Genomic DNA, 18,165 nt, shown 5'->3' with positions numbered 1-18,165 from the left:
CACATTCCTTTGTGAGAAGGTTCCTATTTTCTTGGGATTCAAATAGAGTGGACATTTCATCACTGGTTAATATTCTGATGACCAATGACATGATACCCGTTGCAATTGCTCCATGGTACCTGTGAGTAGAGTCTCACTCTGGTTACTATAAGAAAACTCAGGCAGTGATATCCGCTCACTGCTGTCAGAGCCAAGGTGATTTCTTTCTGTTTATGGCGAAGCGTCTGCTGCAGTGTCCACGTTCAGCCAACATAAACAAATTGCGGCGGCATTGGGCACTGCTGATCGCTGCGCTTGTCGCGAGCCTCGACAACAAGAGCGCACTGTCTCTGCTAACGATACTACGGCGTTAATACATCTTACTTAACGTAATATGCAGGACGTGGGTTGGGTGAAAATTCAGTTTATAACTTCCCATCGCATTAAAATACTTTACAGTCATATTTGATGCAATATTTATTGTTGGTTGTCTCTCTAATGTTAATAGTATTGATTCAGATTGTGCATGAACACGAAAACACGCACGCACACACACACACACACACACACACACACACACACACACACACACACACATACACACACACACGCACACACACACACACACACACACAGTCATTGATTCCAGTGAGGGTGACAACTACTGTGTGTCGAACAACACATGCACCAGTCAGTTCCTCAGATGGCGTCGAGTGGATGAGTTTTTTCAACTACCTTGCATTGCAGGAATTGTAAGGAGGAGCCTGAAAGTAAATGGACTTCTATGCTAAAGAGCTGCGACAAAGCAAAGCTTGACCGATTATCAGATAATTGTCCACATGGGTTTTGTGGACGAGTATACTTTTAGTAGCCGAGCGGGATTAGCCGAGCGGTCTGGGCGCTGTAGTCATGGGCTGCGAGGCTGATCCCGGCGGAGGTTCGAGTCCTCCCTCGGGCATGAGTGTGTGTGTTTGTCCTTAGGATAATTTAGGTTAAGTAGTGTGTAAGCTTAGGTACTGATGACCTTAGCAGTTAAGTCCCATAAGATTTCACACACATTTGAACATTTTTTTATACTTTTAGCAACCAACCCAGCCACGATCATTACGTAAGATTTCTCGAAGGCGTAGGGGAATTGATTTCATTAAGTCGTCGACAGTCTAGCGTGATGGTTTACTTCCCAACATATGTTTTCTACATTTGTCCAAAGGCCGCTTGCTTTTGTAGATCCACGTGGCAATGGTCTTTTTACCTCTGCCCACATGTTCTCTATCTGGTTGATGTTTGGTGATCGTGGAACAAACGGCAACAGCTTTATCCTCTCTTGGCCCTGAAACCAATCTCGCACTGCTCTGCTATGATGGATGGGGCTCTGCTCCTGTAAATAAACTGTTATCTCGTTAGTTCATATATTTATATTTAAATAACGTATTTGTAATAAGCACATTGGATTTTTATTTTCCACAGTGTTTAAGAATTCAGGCCCTGTCATAGATAAGTGATCTATATTCAACAGTCCGATTAAGAATGCGGTTTACCCAGTCTATCATATGATGAGAGTCGTAGTCGGATATCCACATTAAGACTGCCTGGCTGAATCCGATTAGAACGATCTGGTATCGAAATGAAATTACAGAAATCGGATAATTTGAACGTCTGTATTGCAACAATTTTGCGCACATAAATTCCAATGATCGAGTAACAGGTAACCACTGTCAAAGAAAAAGTGAGAAATATGTCTACTATCAGCAATGTAACGTAATTATAAACCACATTTATGTGATGCAAATACTGAATCGAGCAATACACATCTATTTCAGTGGTGGGAAAATATACCATATCGGATTTGCTGATCACACAATGACAATAATAATAATGGCTCTGAGCACTACGGGACTGAACATCTGTGGTCATCAGTCCCTTAGAACTTAGAACTACTTAAACCTAACCTAACTAACCTAAGGACAGCACACAACACTCAGTCATCACGAAGCAGAGAAAATCCCCGACACCGCCGGGAATCGAACTCGGGAACCCGGGCGTGGGAAGCAAGAACGAATAATGATAATAATAATAATAATAATCGCGTGTGGCGGATAGGGGAAACCCTCCCCCATATGGGTGGTACCGAGGAAATCAAATAATAGGGGTGAACCAAATACTAACATAATCCTGAACGGCTACTCAATCCGTTGAACCCAAAATCCAGACACGTCTGAGTGAAAATCACCGCTACTCTGGTCACCGTCTGTTAGCTCAATGAGCTTGGCTGAAAATATTTGCTTTCAAAGGCTTCAACAACCTCTGGTCCTGTCCGGTCCTGGTATCACCCAAGCCAAACCAATGAAACACAAGCAAACATGAACTATGCAAGCAAAGTCAACTTTACCCCAGGTGGTACACAACCCGGCTGTCGACAGGCGGCAGTTGGATTTTCGGACTCTGGGGAGTCCAGGTCAGCACGGCAGAGAATATCGGAGGTCACTGGTAAATTTCCCTACAAGCAAAAAACATGCATTTAAAAGCAAACATCGATACATTGACCCAAACACGAAAAGTAAATAATCTCACAAAAGAAATCGACCGACAAAAAATTCTCATCCTTGCTCTTCAAGAACCACGACTAACTGACAATGAAACCTTGCATTAGGGAAACCATAGCATCTTCAAGAGCAAAATACAACAAAAGGTAGCGAAAGGCGTACCAATCTTCGGCGTTGCATTTCTCGAACACAGATCTATCATCAACTCCGTCAAATAAATCACACCCATCTACAATCAAAAGGTTCAAATGGCTCTGAGCACTATGGGACTTAACAGTGGAGGTCATCAGTCCCCTAGAACTTAGAACTACTTAAACGTAACTAACCTAAGGACATCACACACATCCATGCCCGAGACTGGATTCGAACCTGCGACAGTAGCAGTCGCGCGGTTTCGGACTGAAGCGTCTAGAAACGCTCGGCGAGAGGGACAAGTGCTTGAGAGAGGACTTCCCTAACAATACAAGTGTCTGAGAGACGACTTTCCTGTCAATCTCCTGGATAGTTTTGTTCCTCAAATCAACATAGTGCGTTATCATGCAGTAGCACAGGTGATGTAGTTTTGTTGCTCGATTTTCTTACACTGTGACCGAAAGGTGTCTCAGTTGTTGGCAACAAATTCCAGCTGTGTTGCACACACCCTGAGGGCAGAATTCGTAGCCCAAAACACACTTTTGGATTTATCAAATATTATGTTCACACTACTCTTTCCTCGAGTTTACGTCTTTTGGTGGGCTCAACCTTTCATTTCTTCTTAGGAAGTTAACGATAAAGGCATCATAACATGTCACCAGTAACAGTACTGCATAGGAATGCTCGATGAGTGACCTGATGGCGTTCAATAGTAGTCACTCCGTTGATTTTTGTTGCTTCGAATTAGAGCATGCAGTACGCCTACACCACACTTCTGAACTTTGCCATGCAAATGTCGCATGATGGTAAAATGGTAATCTATTACATATATCAGTAGTCGAGACTTCCTTAATGTGAAAAATCATTCATGCCAGAACGATCTTTGTTGAAACACGAATATCTTTTTCTTACGTATTTTTCCCAAAAGCACTCGCTCCAAACACAGTTCAAATCTTTCTAGCTGCCTCCTCTGCATTCACCGCTCTGTTATACCAAAAGTAAACGTTGCGTTGTAGATGTTACACCTTTTTTCCACTTGCGACTCAATTTTACAATGCTTAACTGTAGTTCATGATTTTCAAGTATGCGAAATCCAATGCTTAACTGCAAGATGATAACTAGAACTTCAAATTCGAAAATGACAGTTGATACATACACTGACAGCGTGGCGCCGCGTTCACATGGGCGACGCCGGATTTCAGGCGGCGGGTGGCGTCTGGCCGGTGGCCGGTAGCCGCTGCAGTGCGAGGAAACGCTCGAGCGTAAGCTGTTATGATCGCGACGCAGCCACGAGCTGTCCTACGAAGTTGTTTCTGGAATGCTTGTTATTGCTGGTGGGTACAATGTTAAGCGAATTATCTTCGATGCTCAATCAGACTCATAACTTTAGACAGAAATGTGGCAAAAAAAAAAAAAAAACAGTTGTATGCGAACAGGCGACCATAAGTTTTGAAAGCACGAAGATTACAACAATTTTTTTTTAATCTCAATTTGTTCGGTTTTGTTCGTTGCATCTGCTCGGGGCGGACGTCGTAAGACATTCGTTTAAGTTCGTTGTTGATCGATTAACTCAGTTTTTATTACAGAGAGCAGCTAACCCTCTGTCCGAACACGCTGAGCTACCGTGCGGGCTGCCACTAGACCACGGGCTCACACAATCCGTAAACATCTCTGAAGTAGACAACACTTCCTCCTAACACTTCCGCATCTAACAGTGTTGCCAGATTGTGCAGATGGCAGGATTTAGAGTAGTCAGGGGCGGTCAGTTTTATTGGCCTCGTTAAGTGAACGACTCGGACTTCGTCTCTGTGGCGGCCGGCCGTCGGTCAGTTTTTATGTCTAAGTCTGTACGCCAATGTGTTTCATTCACATATCTGTGTGGCGCTAAAGTGTGGTTATGGATAATACGTATGCTCAGATTGCGAGTCTAACATGATAAATAAAGAGAGGGAAATGAATTAGGCGTCCTTCGTCTTCCGTAACATCAAATATATTTAAGTTATTCTATCTTAAATGAACTGCGCAGAAAATTATTCACCAGAAATAAATAACTTGTTAGCAACATCAGATGATATTAACAGCTTGCCGGTGCGGGTTAGCCATGCTTTCAACGGCGTCATATCGCGGATCGCACGGCTGCTTGCGCCGTCAGTTCGAATCCTTCCCCGGGCATGGATGCGTGTTAGGTTAGGTTGGTTTAAGTAGTTCTAGGTCTAGGGGCTGATGACATAAGCAGTTTGGTCGCATAGTTCTTGGAGACATTTTTTGACCTTTCGCGTAAATTTTCCTTCCATAAACGGCCGTATCTTTAGATTGCGTTGACATAGAAGCTCACTTTTTTACACCACCAAGGGACCGGTTACCGCAAGAAGTGCGATACATTTCCGCTTATTATGTCCACCCGTTCTGGAGGTAAACGGGTCTTAACGGTTGTGTAGACCAATAGACGGTGAAGAAAGTGAGACTAGTAGGGTTCCGTTTTTACCGGTTTAGGTGACGAAATCCTATCAACGAAAACAGCTACGACAGCTACTGAAGATGAGGGCCGCATAAATAACAACCCCTACTCTTTATTCTAAATGTTCTAGTTGCAGTCGATACATCAGCATATTAATCGCAGCTACGCTTTCGATCAAAATCACGTTTACAGGAATGCAAATAGAAACCATTTGCCTATAGACGTGGTAATGCACATCCCAGTATTAATGCCACCGCGTTTTAGAAGTGTGAACATTCCCATTGCTAGCTAGCTTAAGAAACACTTCGGCTAATGAACGTTTTCTGGCTGTGGCAAGTCTAGTGGAGAATTCGAAACAGTGTAGAATACGTTTGGCAGCTATGTAGCCGTTTATTTCCTGGGGTGGTGCAGAATTATCCTACTAAATTTACTCTCTAATAACAGTATTTTGTTATTTCGATAAACATCCCGAAATTGCCGGCTTATTCATGTCTGGGGTAATAATAGAGGGCTGTTTGCCTGGCTTGTCTGCTAGCGTAGTGAAAGGAAGGTCTGGTTTGTTTTCGGTTCTAATCTCGATGGAGGCAGGTAGAATATCAGTAAAGCAATTTTAAGAAATTCTCGCGCCCCCAATACGTTTTATTGCTACCTTTATTCTGAACTGGCGCCCTGTGGATGTCAATGTTACACTCTTGTAGAATTTCACACATGTTACTGCCTACTTTTTCCGCTTCTATCAATAATGAAATTGACTTAAGTTTGGTACTGAATTATTTTTGAGTGAATTTCGTCATGAATCTTCACGCATCGCTAAATTTGCACACTTTCATGGTAGGTCAGCAACGGTAATCCAGTATGACTGGTCTGAACGTTGACACAGACCGTTTCGCGGCCGAATGCGGATAATATTTTGCTAATTCGTAACGATCTGGGGTTCTTTGTCTTACTAAAACAGTTATGTTATCTCGATAAGTTGAAATTCATTTTTTTGGTTCAGTTCATACCAATTAGCGTTTCTTCTTTCAGTTCTGTCTTATATTTACGTGTTGTATGTAACACACTAATCAGCATTAATATAGTCTTACAAATTATTGAAAACAGTCTAAAAAAGTTCAGATAGTTTGTCAATTTCACTTCTGTGCATAGTATGTTGGTAGCACTTCGTCGCCTTGCCTGTTATGTTGTGTAGCAGACTTTAAAGCCGTGCGGATCAGCATAACGAAAAGGCGAGGGTCTCGCTCGTTTTGTCCACGACTGTACATTGTGTGCTGAATATCAAGCGCAATAAAAATTAAGACAAAACTCTACCAATTAGGTTCCCTGGGTGATCTTTCCTCGTGGCATGGTAAAAACTGTAAGAAGATGCCGGCAGAAGAAAATCACTATGCAGTACTTGACGTAAGTAAAAAAACATGGAAGGTGGACTGACTGTCACAAAAATCACGTAAAAGGTGAGTTGACTTCCGCCTTTCAACATCTTTGCGAGCTCCGAAATGTTGTTATGTGCTAGCTCACCAGATCCTGTACATCTCGTAGTGTAATTCGAATTGGTGTTGTTGTTGTTGTTATTGTTGTACTCTTCAGTTGACAGACTGTTTTGCTGCTGCTGTCCACGCTAGTCTGCACTGTGGAAGTCTCCCCATCTCTGCGTGATTACTCTAAGCTACGTCCATTTGAGCCTGCTTTCTACACTCCTGGAAATTGAAATAAGAACACCGTGAATCCATTGTCCCAGGAAGGGGAAACTTTATTGACACATTCCTGGGGTCAGATACATCACATGATCACACTGACGGAACCACAGGCACATAGACTCAGGCAACAGAGCATGCACAATGTCGGCACTAGTACAGTGTATATCCACCTTTCGCAGCAATGCAGGCTGCTATTCTCCCATGGAGACGATCGTAGAGATGCTGGATGTAGTCCTGTGGAACGGCTTGCCATGCCATTTCCACCTGGCGCCTCAGTTGGACCAGCGTTCGTGCTGGACGTGCAGACCGCGTGAGACGACGCTTCATCCGGTCCCAAACATGCTCAATGGGGGACAGATCCGGAGATCTTGCTGGCCAGGGTAGTTGACTTACACCTTCTAGAGCACGTTGTGTGGCACGGGATACATGCGGACGTGCATTGTCCTGTTGGAACAGCAAGTTCCCTTGCCGGTCTAGGAATGGTAGAACGATGGGTTCGATGACGGTTTGGATGTACCGTGCACTATTCAGTGTCCCCTCGACGATCACCAGTGGTGTACGGCCAGTGTAGGAGATCGCTCCCCACACCATGACGCCGGGTGTTGGCCCTGTGTGCCTCGGTCGTATGCAGTCCTGATTGTGGCGCTCACCTGCACGGCGCCAAACACGCATACGACCATCATTGGCACCAAGGCAGAAGTGACTCTCATCGCTGAAGACGACACGTCTCCATTCGTCCCTCCATTCACGCCTGTCGCGACACCACTGGAGGCGGCCTAACGGTGTGCGGGACCGTAGCCCAGCTTCATGGAGACGGTTGCGAATGGTCCTCGCCGATACCCCAGGAGCAACAGTGTCCCTAATTTGCTGGGAAGTGGCGGTGCGGTCCCCTACGGCACTGCGTAGGATCCTACGGTCTTGGCGTGCATCCGTGCGTCGCTGCGGTCCGGTCCCAGGTCGACGGCCACGTGCACCTTCCGCCGACCACTGGCGACAACATCGATGTACTGTGGAGACCTCACGCCTCACGTGTTGAGCGATTCGGCGGTACGTCCACCCGGCCTCCCGCATGCCCACTATACGCCCTCGCTCAAAGTCCGTCAACTGCACATACGGTTCACGGCCATGCTGTCGCGGCATGCTACCAGTGTTAAAGACTGCGATGGAGCTCCGTATGCCACGGCAAACTGGCTGACACTGACGGCGGCGGTGCACAAATGCTGCGCAGCTAGCGCCATTCGACGGCCAACACCGCGGTTCCTGGTGTGTCCGCTGTGCCGTGCGTGTGATCATTGCTTGTACAGCCCTCTCGCAGTGTCCGGAGCAAGTATGGTGGGTCTGACACACTGGTGTCAATGTGTTCTTTTTTCCATTTCCAGGAGTGTATATTCGAGCGTGAGTAACCTCTACTTCTTGCCCTACCACATTTCCCTTCATGATCAAGTTAAGTAATTCTAGGCGTAATTTCACTTTTTCCATGTATACCGTGGTCTTGAAGTTACGTTCGCACATGTTTTATGTACATATAAACTATTTTCTAGATAGTTTAAACCTGGATACTTCCTCGGATGATCCGCACCTCACAACGGTTCGCGCGGCTCCCCCCGCCGGAGGTACGAGTTCTCCCTCGGGCATGGGTGTGTGAGTTGTCCTTAGCGTAAGTTAGTTTAAGTTAGATTAACTCTGTGTAAGCGGAGGGATCGATGACCTCAGCAGTTTGGTCCCATAGGAACTTACCACCTGCCACCGCTTTCCGGATGTATCAATGCAGAAAAGGAAATTAAAGACGCTTCATTCAGACGTCCTGCTACGTTCACAGCTATAAGCATCTATAACTGACAAAAATTTCAATCTCACATGCTTTCTGTCGTAAAATTAATACACTTTTAAGATTACAAATCTTTTATCAAGTTATTAAAAATCATAGTATTCTGCCACGGTCCGAAACGACCACCTGATACAATTGTTGTCGCATTTTCCCTCGATTGTTATCAAATCAACCGACCAGAAATTCCTCTCTGCAACAGGGAAGTGCTTTTCCTTACGAACATGTCCACATCACATGTGCTAATTTCCGTTCGCACGCACTAGTACGCCTGTAAGCGGCTTTCGAATGTCCAACTCCTCAGTTTCAGTATTTATCTCTTTCCTAGGCGTAATGAGGTTCTACATTAGCCGTACTACTAACTGCTGTTACGGGGAGCCATACTTTCAACACGTAAGAGTTATTCTTCACTGAAGTCTGAATCGTTTAACACAGCAGCTGATTATCATGGCTCTCTAAAGAGTATTTAGAGCAAGCCTTTTCTGTAGAGGATGTAGCAGTTACAGGCCACTTAGCAGTGGACTTAATTTACTCGAGATTATTTCTTTGCTCTTACGGAAGAGTTCGCCAGCGAAGCTGGCTTAAACGAAGCGTAACTCAGGCAGAAAGGAATCTAGCATCGGATTGGGGAAGGGTAGAGCAATTGTAGGTCGGACAAGAAAGAAATGAATGCAAATAAGCCAAGACTAAATTTGCATTCGCTACACGAAGGTTGCAAGCTACATAAAACTCCGTATTAAAATAATTACAAAAAAAGGAGAAAAAATGAATAATTAAATCAGACTGTTTTATTCGTTTAAAAGGCGAGCCTTGTTTCCTATAATGTATAAACAATACAAAGTAATATAATACTCGCAAAATCAAGTCTAGATATTATGCACAAGCACATACCAGTGTGAAAACAGTATAGCATATCAGAGTGTGACCGTCCTAGTGTTTACTTCGAGATAGAAAGCCAGAATGTGCACATCTCAATAATTTCACTCAGTGGTTTCCAGCAAAGAAAGTCATTACAGTAGTATTACGTATTGAAGATTTCTCGCCAAGTTGGACTTGTGAAACGCACCAATTTAAAGGACCAGTAGGAGGAGGCTTTAAACCAATCACCAACATTTCGTGAGAAGAGTCGTAAACAGTTGTATTTCACACGTATAGGCCTAATCAGGATGTCCTATACGGCAAACAATGTAAGACAAATATATCTCAATTTTACAATATTCCAGTTCAAAAATGCTGCTGCTGTTACTCATTTGAAGTGACGATAGGACATGCATTTCATTATTCAGTTTCACCTCAGAAGAGTGTTACCATGTACTTATGACCAATGGGCAATATTAATTACATGATGTACGAGGGCGTGCAGAAAAGAAATGTCTCCGAATTTTTTTATGTCAAAACGCTTAAATAAGAGATACGTTATTAACTTCTACATATTTATTCTCCGGTCTTCATATTTCTCAACATAGTCAACCTGGCGGTGAACACATTTGGGCCAACTAGAGACCAGTTTGTTGGTACCGTCACTGTAGAATGTTTGACTCTGCTGACGGAGCCACAACCTCACATATCCGCGTGCCACACTCAGTCGAACGTAGAGTCCGCGGCTAACCGACCGATTTCCACGAAGTGGAGCCGGGGCTGTTCCTCAGCTAAGTAACGTAGTTTGACATGGTGCCACGGTACTTTAGCCTTTTATGTTTGACCGTGTCTTATTCTGGCGTGTATTAGTTTATTTTATGCTTCTGGAGAAGGCTAGATTACTACTCTAACTGAAACCTGGGTAAGGACCAGTAACATTTCGCAACTAAGGCGGATTTTTGACATATTAATTTATCACAGTTGCTGATAGGGCTGCAACATGTTAAAAATTCTTAAACCTCACATCTATTTACACCTCTTCATCACTATCAAAGTAAAGTCCTCGTAGGTGTTCTATAAGCTTTGGAAACAGACGAAAATCGAATAAGACCAATCGGGACTGTGTAGAGGATGATCGATGACAGTGAACTCAAGGCGTCGGCATTTTGTAGATGTCGCAGCACTCGTGTGAGGTCATGGTGAAGCAGAGGGTGCCCCATGTGTGGACGCAATCTTCGAATTCGAAACTAGATTGCAGCATGCCGTTTCTCACTCACCAACGTACACGCTCCAGTCTCATTAATGCGACCGACACCTAAGTTTGACGAGAAGGCGCAATAACCACCACACAAGGCAGGTGGCAGCACTAGCGGTGGATGGTGTGTAAAGCGCGTCGGGGATCGCGGAGGAATAGTGCAGTCGTTGTCGTAATGCGGGAACGGAGCGATTTATCTAACTTCCAAAAGAGAATGATCATTGGCTTTAGGGTCAAGGCTCGAAGCATTCCCGAAAAGGCCAAGTTTGTAAACTGATCGCGTGATCACTGATTCTGGTTGAAGTACATCTACATCTACATCCATACTCCGCAAGCAACCTGACGGTGTGTGGCGGAGGGTACCTTGAGTACCTCTATCGGTTCTCCCTTCTATTCCATTCTCGTATTGTTCGTGGAAAGAAGGATTGTCGGTATGCCTCTGTGTGGGCTCTAATCTCTCTGATTTTATCCTCATGGTCTCTTCGCGAGATATACGTAGGAGGGAGCAATATACTGCTTGACTCTTCGGTGAAGGTATGTTCTCGAAACTTTGACAAAAGCCCGTACCGAGCTACTGAGCGTCTCTCCTGCAGAGTCTTCCACTGGAGTTTATCTATCATCTCTGTAACGCTTTCGCGATTACTAAATGATCCTGTAACGAAGCGCGCTGCTCTCCGTTGGATCTTCTCTATATCTTCTATCATCCCTATCTGGTACGGATCCCACACTGCTGAGCAGTATTCAAGCAGTGGGCGAACAAGCGTACTGTAACCTACTTCCTTTGTTTTCGGATTGCATTTCCTTAGGATTCTTCCAATGAATCTCAGTCTGGCATCTGGTTTACCGACGATCAACATTATATGATCATTCCATTTTAAATCACTCCTAATGCGTACTTCCAGATAATTTATGGTATTAACTGCTTCCAGTTGCTGACCTGCTATTTTGTAGCTAAATGATAAAGGATCTATCTTTCTGTGTATTCGCAGCACATTACACTTGTCTACATTGAGATTCAATTGCCATTCCCTGCACCATGCGTCAATTCGCTGCAGATCCTCCTGCATTTCAGTACAATTTTCCATTGTTACAACCTCTCGATACACCACAGCATCATCCGCAAAAAGCCTCAGTGAACTTCCGATGTCATCCACAAGGTCATTTATGTATATTGTGAATAGCAACTGTCCTATAACACTCCCCTGCGGCACACCTGAAATCACTCTTACTTCGGAAGACTTCTCTCCATTGAGAATGACATGCTGCGTCCTGTTATCTAGGAACTCCTCAATCCAATCACACAATTGGTCTGATAGTCCATATGCTCTTACTTTGTTCATTAAACGACTGTGGGGAACTGTATCGAACGCCTTGCGGAAGTCAAGAAACACAGCATCTACCTGTGAACCCGTGTCTATGGCCCTCTGAGTCTCGTGGACGAATAGCGCGAGCTGGGTTTCACATGACCGTCTTTTTCGAAACCCAATGCTGATTCCTACAGAGTAGATTTCTAGTCTCCAGAAAAGTCATTATACTCGAACACAATACGTGTTCCAAAATTCTACAAGTAAACCGTGCATGGCAAAATGGTGCTGTCCAAAAACGGCGCTGAGGCAACTGTGGTGCAGTACAGAGCATAGATAACAGCAGCTAACGGCGACGGCAAGGATGTGTACGGGCGAATAGACGTGCATCTGTTGAGCAACTGACAACTCATGAACCAAGAGACTACTAATGGTGTCTGCTCAACGATCGTTCAGGAGACATTTCTGTGTATAGGGGTCCGCAGAAGGCGCCTGGTTCGTGCACCCATGCTGACTGTTGTTCATCGGTGGCTATGTCTGGAATTTGTTCGCTAATACCGCAACTGGACGTCCACTGAATGGCGACAGGTGGCCTTTTCAGATGAATCACGTTTCATGCTCCATCAGACAGACCGCCGTTGGCGTGTACGGCGTGAAACATCTGAAAGCACACAACCCGCAAATCGTCGGGAGTGTCCAGGCCTGAGGAGGAAGCGTCAGGTCTGGGGGATGTGTTTGTGGCATTCAAAGGGTCATCTCGTTATTTTGGAAGGCACAAGGCATCAACACAACCAAGCATCGGTCCTTGGGAACCTCTACACGTAGTTTGATTTTCCTCGGCACAGTCACAGCTGCAAGCATGACAGTGCGATGTGTCACACAGCTGGCAGTGTACGTACGTGGTTGTGAGGGCACCAGATGTTTATCGTACCCTCCTGGCTGTCAGACCTCTTGGATTAAAATCCAGTCGATAATCTGTGGGACGATGTCGATGGGGCTGTTTGCACCATGGGTCCTAAACCGAGAAACCTAGCGTAGCTAACTACGACACTAGAATCGGCATGGCTTCGCATCCCTTTATTTACCTTTAAGATACTCATCGACTCTCTTCCTACAGGTCTCGCAGATATATGCGCAAAAGTTTATTATTCAGCGTTCTGACTGGTTGTCACATTAATGTGACTGGTCAGTGTATTTACGATACGCACCGTCATGTTACGCGCTACAATTAGGAGCCCTATAGCGGCAGAAGGTGCAAGTATGTAGACATGAAGAATAAAAGCGTAGAATTATACTAACGTGTGTTTTAACTAATAAGCTTAAAGATGGCTCTGAGCACTATGGGACTTAACATCTATGGTCATCAGTCTAAGCTTAAAGAGTATTTGCGTATGAATTCGGAGGTATTACTTTTAAGCAGGTCCTTATAAGATGCTGCTTGTCACATGTCAGTAATTCGGTTGCTATATGGAAAGAAGAAACAGAAACATTAAGTATTACGAAAGCTGCAAGGCGACTGCATCTACTCGCCATCACCGACTTCCTTCAAATTTATGGTATATGCAAGGCTTGTCCAGAAATGAAAGGGACAAAACTGGCAGCTCCAGGTACTCAAACTTTTCAGAAAAAATAGCATTTTTGACCCGGGTTTGGAAAGGCATGGGTCGTTTATGTTAGCGCAGCTTCCACGCAACGTTTGGTGCAGCTGAATGACAGTCTGCTTTCCGCATTCGTGCGGCTCGGACAACTGTTTACGTACCTGCCGGGGAGCTTCGCGCGCAGGCGGTTGTTTATGTTAGGCTTCGCTAGTGCTTACACTTTCGAACTACAATGGCTCATTCGTACCGACAACACACTATCATGGAAATGGAAATAAAGCCCCATGCTTGTTGACTGAGTGTAGGGGAGTTACTAGTCGATGCAAATAACAATTCCTTTGGCTTTTCCCAGAGCTTATAAGTTTGACAGTAAGACACAGATAAATACAATGAAACATCAACAGACACTACCTAAGCGTACACATACAGTGAAGGAATGCCCTTACCTATTAAAAGAAAGCATTTAAATTACAAAAATTCACATACAATTCAGAAGTAGAATTATATGTCGGTAGCAGGTGCCATGCATCCCGCATTTTCGGTGTTACACATTATCAACGAAGTTATATGAACTGGCTCTCAACCCATTACTTTGCGGTCTATGACACCGCTTGACACGACTGACTTTGTGAGGTTACACATTTACGTGCAAGTTATATTCGGATGACCTGGTGCGGACAGTACGAAATGTAAACGATACGAGTATGGCTTTAGATTGGATACGTAAATATGGAACGACCACTGGCAGCCGTATAAATATGGACAATTCTGTAGCGATGAATATTGGTTTTGGACTAACGGAAGAGTGTGTAGCACCCTTACGGCTCATGGATACCTTGAAATGCCTAGGTACTGTTTTAACCAACGAAATATTTCGCACAGAAGCGTACAACTATAAGAGACTACTACAGTCAGTCTGGACAGGCGTTAGAGGGAACATCACACGGGCATTACATATGATCCAGCGGGTCACGTATGTTAACACCCACCTGGCGTCACGAATTCCGCATTTTGCTCAAGTACTCCCAATGCCGGTGACGATTGCACGACGAATACTGGTGGCGCTCGGTTCCTTTGTGAGAGCAGGTCCACTGTTTAAAGTAAGATACGACGCCCTTCCCTTCCCTCTTAGTACGGGTGGACATGGTCTTGCACATCCTCGTGATCGAACGGTGGCACTATATATCACCACAGTGTTAAAACTGTGGAGATGTCATCCGACTTGTCTGACAGGAATCTTAATACAAGAACTAGCACCAGTTTCTCGAATGGCGCCAGTGACGGTCCAGCACATTTCCCAGTCACTTCAGCATATACGCACATTTCTAATAGAGTACGGCTACGTTCAGACGACTCTGCCGGAAACCAGACCTGCAACGGCGCGTGACATCCATCGTATACTAACTACCGAACGACACAGCAAACCTACAGAGAGGAAACATCCACATATAAATTGGCAAGTAGTAGGCGATCGATACACCATGTTTCCTTAGATACAACGATACGTGCAACGTGGCACCTTAACAGTTAATGGTAAAAATGTCACCCGATCCAGACTCCATGCGATTCATATGGCAGATTCACCATTGTGCCCTCAGTGCCGAACTCTGGACAACGATGAACACCGCCTCATATGCGGCCCCTCGGCAGAAGTGTGGCGTTTGGCGACACAAATGATCGCTTTCTTTCTTCGACTGGCACAACACAACATTGAACCAGGGATTATATTCTTCCCGGACGGGACTTAATACCCACGTACCAGAAAGAATGCCGTAACGCGGCTTCGCGGCCAAAATGTGCTCTTTTTGTTCAGAGATGGCCCAAAGAATGTAATGGACTTTTGGATCTAAAATCGCGAACAGTCCGAAGTACCGACAGTATTTTTCTAACTTCCTATGGAGTGCGTTTCAAGAGCCACCGCATAGCTGGAACGTTCAGGGTAGTGAAATTATCGATTCGAAGAAAGAATGAACGGAAGATAAGAATCGGTGGATATCATATACTTACGAGAAGACATACCCGGATGATAGAACAGCGAGGGGTTTGGAAATACTATTCTCCATTGTGATGTATGTTTCTTTCATTATGGAATTTGAGAATAATGTACAGTTTCCTAGCTTTCAAGCGATACAGAAATATTATTTGTGGTATGACTATGCAGTGACTGTTACCGAAATTTAACTTCACTTAACTATTATTTGCGAACCAGGATCTGCTTTAATTTGTGAAAGATACTCATTGAAATTTGAAGCATAGTTGGAGAAGTATATCTTTTTAACCTAATTTTATTGTATTTTTCATGTCTGACATTGTAAACTGAAATGAGCTCAGTATATTGTATTTATTAAGATTTTTACTAAAGGCGTGAATATGAAATGCAAAGAAAAATTGAGGGTTGCAAATAACTTTCGAAGAAGGAATTATGACATCGTTACGCGTAGTTTTTCTCCCGAATTGTGCAATGAGAAAGAAGATTTTATGAATGTAAACCACGTGCGTTTCCAAACAGAAACTTCAAAACAAACCATGTAATTGTAAAAATTCGGCGTTTGTAAGGTGTGCAAGATGCCGAGAAAATTACTGCCTCACCTATTGTAATGTAATGTGTGTTAAATCTTATGGGACTTAACTGCTAAGGTCATCAGTCCCTAAGCTTACACACTACTTAACCTAAATTATCGTAAGGACGCAAACCTCCGCCGGGACTAGCCGCATAGTCCATAACTGCAGCGCCTCAGACCGCTTCCCCCGCGGCGCCGCTCCTACTTTCATGAAGAATATCACCTCAGTACATGTACAGCGTCAACTATAAATTAGTAAGAATATCTAATTTTAGGCTTCCAGAAATTACTTTAACCAATCGCCTTTATTTTATCTTCAATTTTTATTTTCAATTGTCGGTTTCTAAGCAACTAGCGATTCGTCATCATATGGTACATTTATTACTTACGTAGGGGGGGGGGGGGGGTCTTCTATAGTTATGAGTATCTGTTGGTTTGTTCTCGGTGCACACATTATTTTGGAAAACATAACGTATGTTTTACCGTGACGTTATTTTACAGCACCTCACAAATTTAGCCACAGCCAAAAGCTTCCACAGCTTTTATTTGCGGTGTAAGTTACGCAATGTGTGTGTGAATTCCTAAGGAACCAAACTGCTGAGGCCATCGGTCCCTAGACTTACGCACTACTTAAACTAACTTATGCTAAGAACAACACACACACCCATGCTTGACAGAGGGCTCGAATCTCCGGCGGGAGGGACCGCTTGATCCGTGACATGGAGCCTCTAACCACGTGGCCACTTCGCGCGGAAAGTTACGTAAAAGTTGGAAATACGAGTTTGCGCTTGGAGACTGGACTCCGCCACCCTCGAGTTATCGTTCTGCACTCTTTGTGGCACATATACCGCTGCCCTCGCCCGACCCGCGTGAAAAATGTTTTTTTTTTTTTTTTTTTTTTAAAAAAAAGCTCTCGACCATCAGGAGCTTCCAGTTCTGTGAGTGATGAAAAGTAGGCGAAGTCTCCATGTCAGTTTTAGCCATATAATTGTAGACATAGAGATGCAGTACAGTGATTATAATCTGAAGGTCCCAGAGAAGAGTTAATAAATTAATATTAATTAAATTAATAAAATAATTGCATTATAATTCAGCATGTGCGAATAAAGTAAAAAAATTACGTGATCCAGTTGCACCAACATGAACAGAGTACAAATCAATTCACATTTTTCCACCATGGTGATTAAAATAAGAACATCAACATGCAAATTATGTTAAAAAGCATTCCCAGGGTCACATTCCTGGGTTTAGTTGTTGCTATTTTGAGACAAATGGAAAATCACCAGGTGGACTGAGATGGGTGTGTTTAAGTATATGTCACTTACCAGACAGTGCGTGGTGGACAGTTGGCATTGTGAGACTTCTGATAGCGCGTGTGAACAAAATTCCTAATGGGCTTATGTTTTCACACTGTACAGTGCCGGACCGCAGGAGGTAGCAGCAGAGGCTTTGGTTCACACCAAGTTGTTACGCACAAAGCACAGCCTGGTTCAACCTCTTAGCAGAGAAACTTCTCTCGTCAAGTACAGCATCGCAGTCTTTCAAACACTAGGAGCATCTCTCACGTAGTGTCAATGACCACTTTCAATCGTTGAATGTTAATTCGCGGACTTGTCTTTGCTGATACTTGGCAAAAATGTTCTGTAATCTGTATCGATATAAACAGTGTAGGTCTCTCAGTTGTCCCTCTGAGATGCTGGGAAGTAACATTAGTTCACGCGTTGCCGAGCGATTTTCCAGTCAGCGTGCATGCGGCTGGTATATTATGTTTACACGTAGCTTTGAAACAGACTCTTGTTTTTGGTCACTTGGGATGGCAAGGTGGTCGACTGGAATTAGAAGCGGCGGCAGCGGTATTGTACCAAAGATCCCTGCGATTATTCTAAGCGGTTGTCAACATGCCCGGTTTTCTGTTAAATCATTCGTCCTAATTTTGTGTGCTAGACTTGCTGCAAATT

The sequence above is a fragment of the Schistocerca americana genome, chromosome 2 (genome assembly GCF_021461395.2).
Source record: "Schistocerca americana isolate TAMUIC-IGC-003095 chromosome 2, iqSchAmer2.1, whole genome shotgun sequence".
Lineage (NCBI taxonomy): Eukaryota > Metazoa > Arthropoda > Insecta > Orthoptera > Acrididae > Schistocerca > Schistocerca americana.
The sequence above is the reverse complement of the archived record's forward strand: the minus strand, read 5'-3'. Positions refer to the sequence as shown.